This window comes from Balaenoptera physalus, assembly GCF_965194825.1.
Source record: "Balaenoptera physalus genome assembly, chromosome: 8".
Taxonomy (NCBI): Eukaryota; Metazoa; Chordata; class Mammalia; order Artiodactyla; family Balaenopteridae; genus Balaenoptera; species Balaenoptera physalus.
In genome coordinates, this window is record NC_138887.1 from 86460755 (window position 1) to 86472889 (window position 12135).

Genomic DNA, 12135 nt, shown 5'->3' on the forward strand with positions numbered 1-12135 from the left:
AAACTGCGGATATAATTTAGGAGAGAACCCAAGACAATAAACATTTGCTTCACTTCTGACAAAACTGGCAAAGAGGCAAGTGCAAAAGCAGAAAACATAAATATATATGCAAGCAAAAAATTAACTTTGAAAAGAATAAGCTTCTATATCAGTGATATCATTATTTTAAAAAGTAGAAAAAAGTACACTAAAAGAAAACACGTGACAATGTGTTTTGTGTGTTTGTACCTAAGATTTTTTTTTCATGTTTTGTGTCATAGTATTTAACAAACATCATACAAGGACACCATTCTGAGTGGTAACCATTCATTAGAAGGCTTAATATTTTATGCTCTTATAAACCTATAATCCAAAACACAAAAAGAGAGACCAAGAAATGAAACTTGAATTTTCTTTGGTCCACAAAGGAACAGAAGACCTCGCACTGTCTATAGAACTTCCATTGAAAATACAGTGACACCTAGATTTAATGCAAACACAAATAATGCTGTTGATCAGCCACTAATTCAAGTCAATAAATACTTGTGGACACCATTTATACCCAAGATAATGTGTTACACTATTTATGTTCAAAAAAATAAAATGAATATCACCCTCGCCCCCAAATTAATCTACCAGCTACCACAAGCTTCTGAATTTTAATACGCTGGTGCCCACAATAGAATCAAATGGCTGGCTGCCTCAGGCAGAAAACACACAGCCAACATCCCCAAAATGTGACATTAGCACATGGTGTGGCCTTGGTCAGTGTAGCTTCAGCCTAGGGATCAAGCAGGGAAAGGGAAGGTAGGGCATTAGTAAGGTTCAGACCCTTCCAAGTCTTCATGCTTATTTATCACTTGGTCCTTGCCGTAAATAATGGCTCTGTCATCCAAAATCACCCTTCTCCCCTACAGGGGGAGAAATGAGGACCATAATCAGATCTCTAAGGAAGCATATGGATTTGAATTTATGGTTGTTCTGGAACATTTTTATTCTCTTTTGCCATCTAAATCTAGATAGATATATTTAACAGATTCAACTACCTGGCTCACCCTGTCCTTTTCTTATATTATGCCTAACCCTGATCTCTCACATGAGAAAGGGCAACCAATACACATTTCTATGGGGTCATTTCCACACTTATTACCTATGTCTTGTTCCACAGAGCAGTGGCTGATGAGATGTGACTGAAGAGAATATAAATTGCTGCAAGGATTCTCAAATGAAGACTATAAAGTTCCCACAGGATATAATTCTGAAGTGGAGGCTGGAAATGACAGATCCAACCTTGGATGCAGAGTTAAATCAATCTAATCCAATTGTCATTTACTATAATTCATGGCAAAGGACTGCAAACTCTCTTCAGAGTAGAAGAATATTTACTATTATTTCAAATTTAATATGTACTAAAAGGAAATGTGCAAAAATTCACCTTGGGATAAATGAATTACACTTTAAAATAGTCATTAGGTAATACTAATTTTTTATTAGGTAATACTATTTTTTTGAGAAAACACTATTTTTTTGAGAATGGGCACTCTGCTAAGGACTTTACATGGATTAACTCCTTTTATCCTCACTACGCCTTTAGGAAGTCGGTATTATTATTATGCCATTTTATAGTTGGGAAAACTGAGAAATAGTAAATAGTTTTGCCCAAGATTACAGAGCTGTTGGAGAAAAGACAGTCTCTTCAATAAATGGCACTGGGACAGCTGGACAGCTACATGTAAAAGAATGAAATTAGAACACTCCCTAACACCATACACAATAATAAACTCAAAATGGATTAGAGACCTAAATGTAAGACCGGACACTATAAAACTCTTAGAGGAAAACATAGGAAGAACACTCTTTGACATAAATCACAGCAAGATCTTTTTTGATCCACCTCCTAGAGTAATGGAAATAAAAACAAACAAATGGGACCTAATGAAACTTCAAAGCTTTTGCACAGCGAAGGAAACATTAAACAAGACGAAAAGACAACCCTCAGAATGGGAGAAAATATTTGCAAACGAATCAACGGACAAAGGATTAATCTCCAAAATATATAAACAGTTCATGCAGCTCAATATTAAAAAACAAACAACCCAATCAAAAAATGGGCAGAAGACCTAAACAGACATTGCTCCAAAGAAGACATACAGATGGCCAAGAAGCACATGAAAAGATGCTCAACATCACTAATTATTAGAGAAATGCAAATCAAAACTACAATGAGGTATCACCTCACACCAGTTAGAATGGGCATCATCAGAAAATCTACAAACAACAAATGCTGGAGAGGGTGTGGAGAAAAGGGAACCCTCTTGTACTGTTGGTGGGAATGTAAATTGATACAGCCACTATGGAGAACAATATGGAGGTTCCTTAAAAAACTAAAAATAGAATTACCATATGATCCAGCAATCCCACTACTGGGCATATACCCAGAGAAAACCGTAATTCAAAAAGACACATGCACCCGAATGTTCATTGCAGCACTATTTACAATAGCCAGGTCATGGAAGCAACCTAAATGCCCATCGACAGACGAATGGATAAAGAAGATGTGGTACATATATACAATGGAATATTACTCAGCCATAAAAAGGAACGAAATTGAGTCATTTGTTGAGACGTGGATGGATCTAGAGACTGTCATACAGAGTGAAGTAAGTCAGAAAGAGAAAAACAAATATCGTATATTAACACATATACGTGGAACCTAGAAAAATGGTACAGATGAACCGGTTTGCAGGGCAGAAGTTGAGACACAGATGTAGAGAACAAACGTATGGACACCAAGGGGGGAAAACCACGGTGGGGTGGGGATGGTGGTGTGCTGAATTGGGCGATTGGGATTGACAGGTATACACTGATGTGTATAAAATTGATGACTGATTAAAAAAAAAATACCGTATATTAACGCGTATATGTGGAACCTAGAAAAATGGTACAGATGAACCGGTTTGCAGGGCAGAAATTGAGACACAGATGTAGAGAACAAACGTTTGGACACCAAGGGGGGAAAGTGGCGGGGAGGGTGGGGGTGGGGGGGTGATGAATTGGGAGATTGGGATTGACATGTATACACTGATGTGTATAAAATGGATGACTAGTAAGAACCTGCTGTATAAAAAAATAAATTAAATTAAATTAAAAAAAAAAGATTACAGAGCTGGTGTGTGGCTGAGTAGGAATTCTATGCCACATATAATTCAAAACACTCGTACTTCATTTGAATGCTATACAATAAATTCTTCCTCTGCTTCATAGAATAATTGAGCAAATATTTACAGAATACTGAGATAAGGGAGAAGTCATTCATCCTCTCCGGGACTCCACTGACACAGTCAAGCTTGGTCCCAAGAGGGACCCCACGTCCTTCCTGGGCTAAGAGGAATGGAAGAAGTGGAAATCCTGATTTAGCAGGTTTCAAAGCCATCCCTGGTTTGAAATTGTTCCTTGGTAGTTTTTTCAATGAAACATGCTTAGAAAAATGACTTGGGAAATAAATTATTTTACTAAATAAATGCAAACCTCCAGAAAGATTTAAGTATTTGGCTTTAGTTGGTCAAAACTCCGGAGGTTTAAGACCAGTGTTTGGTTTTGCTTCTTAGTCATCAGTCACCTACTAACATATAATGTTTATTGATTGTATTTTATCCCCAAACGCAAGCAGTGTGACCATTTTCCCCTCTCTTGATTGCGGGCCGCGTGCTCTTTTTTATACGTTTGAGGCACACTTATGTTTGAGGCTCCTCTTTATCCCTACTGAAACATTTGAAACAAATGTCACTTTATCTTCTGACAGGTCAGTCAAAAATGATAAATAACAGTAATATTAATATACAAAAGTCAACATGGCATTATACATATTGAGACCTTAACTTTAATACTGATATAAAATACTATTCCATATTCACAAATTTCATCAATCTTCTGGTAAAATAATGTTTCCTAAAGCATTCTATTTCAGACACTCCTTTTGCTCTGTCACTATTTTAATTTCACTAGTCTAGACAGAATCCTGATTATGCAAGTATTATTATCATATCCTATTACAGAAAGAATACCAATATGTACTAAGCCATATCCCTTAGCTTAAGCATGCCTTAAAGGGGAGATAAAAATAGACTGAATATGGGTACTATGGAGAAATAAGTCACGTGCAACTTTTTTAAAACCAGACTTCTTTTAAAAGGAAAAAAAACACAACTTTTTATGGCCAATTAAATAAAATTTTTATTCATTTGGTGAAAGTTGTTGGTATACAAACTCAATCAATTTCTCTTCGGCTTTGGTGATACAGCAACCACTTAATCAGCAAATGGTTTCAGAGAAAAAAAAGAACTACAGCAACACATTTCAGAACCTTCAGATTACAATAAATACCACCCACACGCTCACACACGTCTGGAGAATGCCAAAATGTTGCCTTCAAGGTGGGGGGACCAAATGAGTGGATGACATTTCACTCTGGCACATCTTCTAAAATTCTCTCACAAACTTTTGTGGCCACACACAAAGGTATTTTCAATTCTCTACTGTAAGTCAAAGAGTGGCACCTCATCAGAAAACAGAACTAGCTTTTGTGAATTTAAGAAGTGTCCTATTGTAAGATGTGCATACCTACATTACATCATTTATACTTTTCTCCCCCTAATCATAAGAGGTATGTGTGTTTCTTTCTATTACACTGTGACTAACTAGAATACAGGCCCATGACTATTAACCTTTACATTCCCAGCTGCTAGCCAATGATTCGGTACCTCCTTAGTGTTTAAAGACTGAACAAATACAACCTTTTAGGAAAAAATACAGCAAAATATAAATTATTGGGAAGCAACTTTCGCTCTCTTCCCTATAATATCTTTTACTTCACAGTAGTGAAATGTACAAAATTCTCCAGAGACATTTCAATCAATGGTACCTTACCACCAGATGTGAGAGTCACATAATTAACTTCATGGCCCCTCCAGATTCTAGATCATGCCATTTAACTCTGTCTGCCACGCATATCCTATGTCTTTATTATAGTAAACATATAGTAATGGAAATATCTATGGTGACATAATATGTTTTCAAATGAGAATACTGCCTTCTTCATCAGCAAAGAATGAATAAGCACACAGAACACTTCTAGACACATTAAGAAATGAGAGTTGATATTATTACCAGCAGAGAAAAATCATCATTTGACTTCCCGTTATAGTGCCATGTCCTCCCAGAGGAAATATCACTGCCAGAGAAATTTAGTGTCCACCTGAATTCCTTGTGTGAGCCATTATAAATCAACATATTATAAATCAACAATCTCAAATTCTTTCTTTGGAAATAAAGAACAAAAAAATCACAATTATTTATTATTTATAACCTGCCTTCTTCTAACAAGGATTTGAGAAAACCAAGATAATGAAATAAGAGTGTGCAAGAGTATCCCCAGATATCCCTGGGGAAAAATAGTAAAAGTCAAAATATACCATGTCCTGGTGTATTTATATATGCTTTACATGGATTTTCTCATTTAATTCTCCCAACCACCCTATAAGGTAGGAGCCCCTTGCATCCCCATTTTACAAATGAGAAAGCTGAGGCTTGGGGATATTGGGTAAGTTGGCCAAAGTTGCATGGTCAGTCAAGGTTGGAACCAGGAAATTAATTTCCAGGGTCTGATTCCAAAGTTTCAGCTCTTAACCACAATGTTATGCTGTCTTCAAAATAACAGAACACCTCAAAACAGACAAAAAGAACAAGCCTACCCATGTCACGTGAACCAAGGATTTTATTATGAATATTTTCAATAAAATACAAAAATAATAATTAAAAATGCATGAAGCCAGACAAAAAAAAATAAAGTCACAAACGTATCTGTGTTTAGGGAGTTTATGTCTGTGAACCTGTTGAGCTGCACTACTGACCTTCTGATGTACTCAAAACAACCTCTGATAATAAAGGGTGTACTTCAACAGCATAGTTTGGTAGAAAACTTTTTACCAGTGATGCAAATAATATGGGAGGCACAGTAGGGTTCTGAAGACCCTAATGGCTTCGCCTTCCCCTTCTCAGCAGGATAGGATGCTCCTATCTTCCCACCCCCTTCTCCTATCATAACACTCAGAAGCAGCTGTCCTGTAGGAAAGGCCCTACCTAGGGTCTTGGAGGCCTCCAGGCCACATGTGGGAGGGTCCTCCCAGCCTTCTGACTAATCACATAAAGTGGCTCTCCCATATGGCATTCCTAGGACAATCATTTGCCTTCAAAGAGCAATGCACCTAAAGTTAGGAATGACCAACGCCAAGGAGATTTTTGTATTTCTCTATATGGATTCATGTTTATCACTCTATAGCTCCCCTCTCATAAGAAGCAAAACTGTCTAGTGGTTTAATGTTTGTGGAAGTTACACAATGTATACTTTATCCAAAAATATATGATTGGATAATATCTTGGGTTGAAGTCTGATTAATCTACAAAAAATTACAAAGAATATTTCCAAAATCATTTTGAACAGTTAAGTCACTGAAATAAATTTATGTTCTCCAAAAGTGATAGTAACAAAAGAGAGCAAACACTTCGGTGGTCGTATTCTGGTACACTAATTGGAAAAAGAACTGTCTGGTTCTTTTATGCTTACACTTTTTTATTTTTATTTTTAAAATTTATTTATTTATTTTTGGCTGTGCTGGGTCTTCGTTGCTGTGCGCAGGCTTTCTCTAGTTGCGGCGAGCGGGGCTACCCTTCGTTGCAGTGTGCAGGCTTCTCATTGTGGTGGCTTCTCTTGTTGCAGAGCACAGGCTCTAGGAGCACGGGCTTCAGGAGTTGCAGCACACGGGCTCAGTAGTTGCAGCACACAGGCTCAGTAGTTGTGACTCGCGGGCTCTAGAGCGCAGGCTCAATAGTTGTGGTACACAGGCTTAGTTGCTCCGCGGCATGTGGGATCTTCCCAGACCAGGGCTCGAACCCTTGTCCCCTGCATTGGCAGGCAGATTCTTAACCAACACGCCACCAGGGAAGTCCTACGCTTACACTTTATAAAACAATTGTAAATACCAAAAAATAGTAGTGTCTTTGAAAAAGCCAAGTCCCTTGTCTTAAATTTAACTATGCTGTGTGTGAGGACAATTAATATCTACTCTCCACTGAATAGTAGTGCAGGGAGATGCACCAGCAGTCAGGGAGGAAACAGTGGGAGCAAGAAGACGTTAGGAGAATAGTGAGAAGAGGTAGGAGAATGGTTCAGCTGCTCTGACACTAGGCCCTCTACCCAAAAGGCAATAGTACACAAATAGAAGGTGATCTCAATGCTTCTATTTCACTGCTCCTCCTGCATTTTCTCAAATGCTTTCTGATTGACTAACAGTGTAAGACGCTTCCAACCATCCGTGCAGGGAACTGTTACTGTGTTCTTTCCTAGAACGAGTGGCAAAGGACAACTCTTTGCAAAGGAGCATTCTAAATTGTCATAGTAACGCCCCCAGGAGCTGGTGCTACCGCAGACCCGGCAAGATACTCTGGGGAAGTGAGTGGAAGGTGCGCTAGCTGCCCTGGGGTGGCCACTAGACCAAGAGTTTTGGTGCTCACCATGGCACAGAAAAAGGGGCTCTCATCCAGGCCATCTCCAAACATGGGTGTGTACAACATTCTCCTGGGAGCTGTATAAAGCCCAGGCCCTAGCCTGGGGATCCTGACTTACTATGGACCTAAAAGCTCCCTATGTGTTTAAAAGCACAGTCATATTTAACAACCACTGTTTTCACCCAAATGCCTAGGCACTAATGAGTCAGAATTGCTGACTGTCTTTTATGATCGTCGTATACAACCAGAAAACAGGCAACAAATGCCTGATATCTTCAGGTCAACGACTTCTCCCCTTTCTTCTCCCAACCATGGGACTGATACAAATGAAGTTTTTCCTTGGCAATAAATGAAAGCAACTCCTCAAGCAAGTCTTCCTAGATAAAGTTATTAATGTGCTTTCTAATTTTAAAACAAAAGCAACACAAGGGTCATGAGCTCTTCTGATTAAAGGGAAATGAAACAAGAAGGATCCTTGATACCAGGGTTTCCACAGTAGTTTGCCTAAAGAGCAGAAAGACTCTGAGTTTTCTTTTTTAATATTAATACCCAAGTCCAGATTCACTTTACAAATATTTGAGGTTGAAGGACTAAGCAACCAACTAATGGGATGGCTTTGTCAGGACAATAAAGGATTTTGCTTTAGTTGAATGATGAAAAAGGGAGATAATTTTTTAAACTACAGTCAACTCTATTGCCAATGTTGAACATCAAGCTGATTCTTTCTTACTACTTAGAATGACTTAAAACCACTTCATGTTATTTTTCTTTTCAGAGAATAAAGCTAACTGAATCAGAATTCTTCTTGGGAAGGTAAAGCTCAAAGAAAAAGGAGTGCAATGCTTTCTAAAGTTATAAATAAGTGATGTACAGATCACCTGCTGATTGACGGATGAATTAAAGAAAAGATTTGGTTCAACTGTTGATTTGAGAAAAACAGTAATGACTATAAGTTCTAGAGACTTGAGACCCTAAAAATCTCATTGTTGAATTCAAGTAAAATCCTTAGAAACAGCTAAACTGTTGAACTGAGCCACTCAGGAAAAAACTTGCTTATGTCTATCTCTAGAGAACTCATTAAGAATTTCACTAGAAAACAAGTCTCTTAGAGAAGTAACTAAAAGTAGGTGATGATAGGATCTGGTCAACAGAAACAAGGACTGTGAAATAAGAAGGCCTGTTTACACGCAGAATGTCTTATGCTTATTCTTCTTGGAATTTACATAATTTGATTATGGTAAACACTATTCCTTTGACATTTCATGAGGGAGGAATCACTCTGATTTATATACAGTAATTATTCTGACCTTTTTAACAATGCCTCTTTTGTTAGAAAGTATCTGTAATAAGCAATCTTGAAAGTAAAGCAAACCTGAGCTCTTTATAACTACTCTGGGTTGAAGCATGCAGTTCTTTGCAAAGGCAAAGAAACCTTAATGAAAACAGACTAAATAAAAAAATCTAAGTAATTCAAGCCCTGCAAAAACAGTAAGTATAATGTCTTTCATACATTTATTATCTCAAAAAAATGTTCTAATTTTTAAAATGAAAGAAGCCAAAATCAAATGTCCCTTTCAACAGCTTACTGATACTGATAGATTCTTTATATTCATTATAATTTAAAAAAATGAAAACTTACGATTACCAAAGGGGAAAGGAGTAGGGTAGGGATAAATTACGAGTATGGGATTAACAGATACAAACCACTAGATATAAAAATAGATAAACAATAAGGATTTGCTGTATAGCACAGGGAACTATAATAACCTATAATGGAAAAGAATCTGAAAAAAATATATGTACATGTATAACTGAATCACTTTGCTGTACACCTGAAACTAATGCATTATTATAAATCAACTATACTTCAATCTAAAAAAAAGAAAAGTATCTAAATCATCATTAAATACTATTTATTAACAAGATGACCTATGCAATTGGACTTTCTAAAGGTCAAATGCTTCTTCTTTTTAACCAGGGAGCTACAAAGCCTCTACACTGATATGAAAATAATCATGTGTATGAGGATAGGTACATTATTTTCTGTAGAGCTGCATAGTTTTCATAAGTTTGAAAATGAACTTTAGGCACTGAAAAGTTTAGGAAGCATTGCTTTAGACACTACAAGTATTTTTGGTGAAACAAAAACAGCAATACTGGTTACCATACAAAGAGAAACTCTAGCCTTTAAAAATACTTCTTGACTTAAAGCTTAATAGTATTTTGAACATCAATAGAATGTAAGTTCTGGGAGGGCAAGAATTTTTTTTTTTTTTTAATTCATTGATGTGTCCCCAGTGCCCAGATCAGTGCCTTTCCCCGAGAAGGAGAGCAGTAATTGTTTCCTGAATGAATGAAGATCAGTGATTCAACAGCAATAGCGTGAAATCTCTGTTGCTCAATGGAAATAAAAAGATGCAGTCTCTGTTTAACTTGTAGTCAAAGATCTCTAAATGGAAATACTTAGGAGAAGACGCTACACAGATACTCCTCAACTTACAGGGTTACGTCCTGATAAAACCATTCAGCTTTACAAGAGCATTGTACCGAATATGGCTAGCCCAGGGAAAGATCCAAATTCAAAATTCAAAGTACAGTTTCCAGTAAATGTGTATTGCTTTCACACCACTGTGAAGTCAAAAAATCCTAAGTCGAACCACTGTAAGTCGGGGACTGTCCATAAATTTATCTGCTAATCTTTATTTACTTTTTTTTTTTTTTTTAGCAGGACAGATTTTGCAAATGATGCTCCCATAGAGCCACGTCTGAGAGCACAGTTCTGATTAACACGGGAGAACCTGAAACAAATCCATCACCATTGCTGGTGCGCTCAAGCTTGAGTTCTCTCTCTTATTAATAAGCACATCCCCACTGGAGAGGAAGACAGAAAAAACTGAGACAATAATGACACAGTCTTTTAATACTTTGCCTCAACAACAGTGAGAGACTTGTAAACTTCCTTTAACTGCATCGATGTCCAGTCTGTGTAGGGCACTCTGCAAGGTGCTGGGAACAGAAAGATAAGGAGAGGGTAAAGTCTTAGCTTCAGAAAAGGAACTAACGAGGACCGTATCATGAATGATTCCTTTGTCAATGGTGAATCACCTTACAGCACAAATGGCAATGAAGAGCAAAAAAAGTCCTTGTAAGGTGGGTTGCTATGTGTGAGCATGATTTAATTGGTAGTGAATTTAGGAAAACTAAATTAATCTGAATTCTCTATAGGCAGCAGACACAGGGCAGAGGAGAACAGACAGAGACGACCAGAATCCTGGTGAAAAGAACACCCGTCTGGTCATCTTTTAAAACACAGGAATAGGGGTGGAAAGCCCTTCTGATCAATTTCTAAAACTCTGCACTGTTTAAGTACAATGAGACAAGTCGGCTGCGTAAGTGTTTAGAGCTAAAGGGGATGAGAAAGCCAGTTCTGAATACATTTACTCTATGAGTTTTTGGTTTTCTGCCACTTTAAAGTTCCAGCCACTTATTCTTATAATAATGTAGTAATTTAAAATTTCAAAAATAATTGGAATTGTGTGGCTCTTAAAATGCTGCAGAGAAAAACTGTGGATCACTTTCTACGCTGGGTGTTCTCAGCATGAATAAAGTTATTTGTTTGCTTGTTTTTGTTTTAATTTAGATCCTCCTCCTGGTCCATTTCTTAAAATCTCTCCTATTAACATCACTACATCTCTTTTTTTTTTTTTTTGTATGCAACAGAAGTGTGACCAAAGGGGGAGCAAACCACAGAATCTGATTAACTTCGAAGTGACAACAATCCCTATTTTCACGCACCTGCTAGAAGAATCAAATGATGGCAAAGAAGGGCGAGAGTGGAAAGCACTCGTGCCTTTAAAGAGGAAGCCCGAGGGAAGGTCACTGTGGGTCAGTGATGTACAGACACCCACAGGGAACTCTGTGCCAGCATGTCTACACATAGCAGGAAGCACTCTGGGCCGCATGGAATTGTTGATCTTGCCACAGTCCAAGGAGGACCTCTGAATGCCTTCTTCTATTTCTGTTCTCAAATAGACTTGTGCTCCCTGCATGCATGGCCAGTCAGACTTTTTCCCCTCCATTATTGCTGTACTTCGGAGAGGTTATAATTTTGAGTTAATTTTATAACATAAAACTATAAAAAGAGATCTATGCCAACTATTTTTCTACGTTCAAAACAACAAATGCTCCTAATTTATGGAAAAATATAGAGGCTGAACTTGTGTGATCACACTATAATAAGTTGTAAATGAGGTATGAAATAAGAAATTCTAGCGCAGTGCTCAGAGAATTAAAGAATCATATGTGCTCCCTTAACTGTGTTATGTACTATAATATAGACACAAAAATATTAGCGTTTTATCCAAGAGTGGGCTAAATAACTATTCTCTCCAACAGCTCCCTCCTGTAAGGTCTTAAAAAAATTTCCCAGTAACTAAGTCTTTTCAAAAGAAGCCCTAATTCTTTAATTTCCTCTTAAAAATGAAAGGCGATTAGATCACATCAGCCTCTGAAGAGACCAAATGGAAGCTATGGTTGTAATGTCTTTCATTCTCCTCCTCATTATGCTAGATTCCCATTCTCAGTTCTTTCCAA

The 12135-nt window shown here is 37.4% G+C and overlaps 1 protein-coding gene across 3 annotated transcripts in view; it reads right to left on the bottom strand.

The window, feature by feature from the left end:
* DOCK4 (dedicator of cytokinesis 4) overlaps positions 1 to 12135 on the bottom strand; it is a 490817-nt gene that overhangs the window by 233386 nt on the left and 245296 nt on the right. The window lies entirely within an intron of this gene.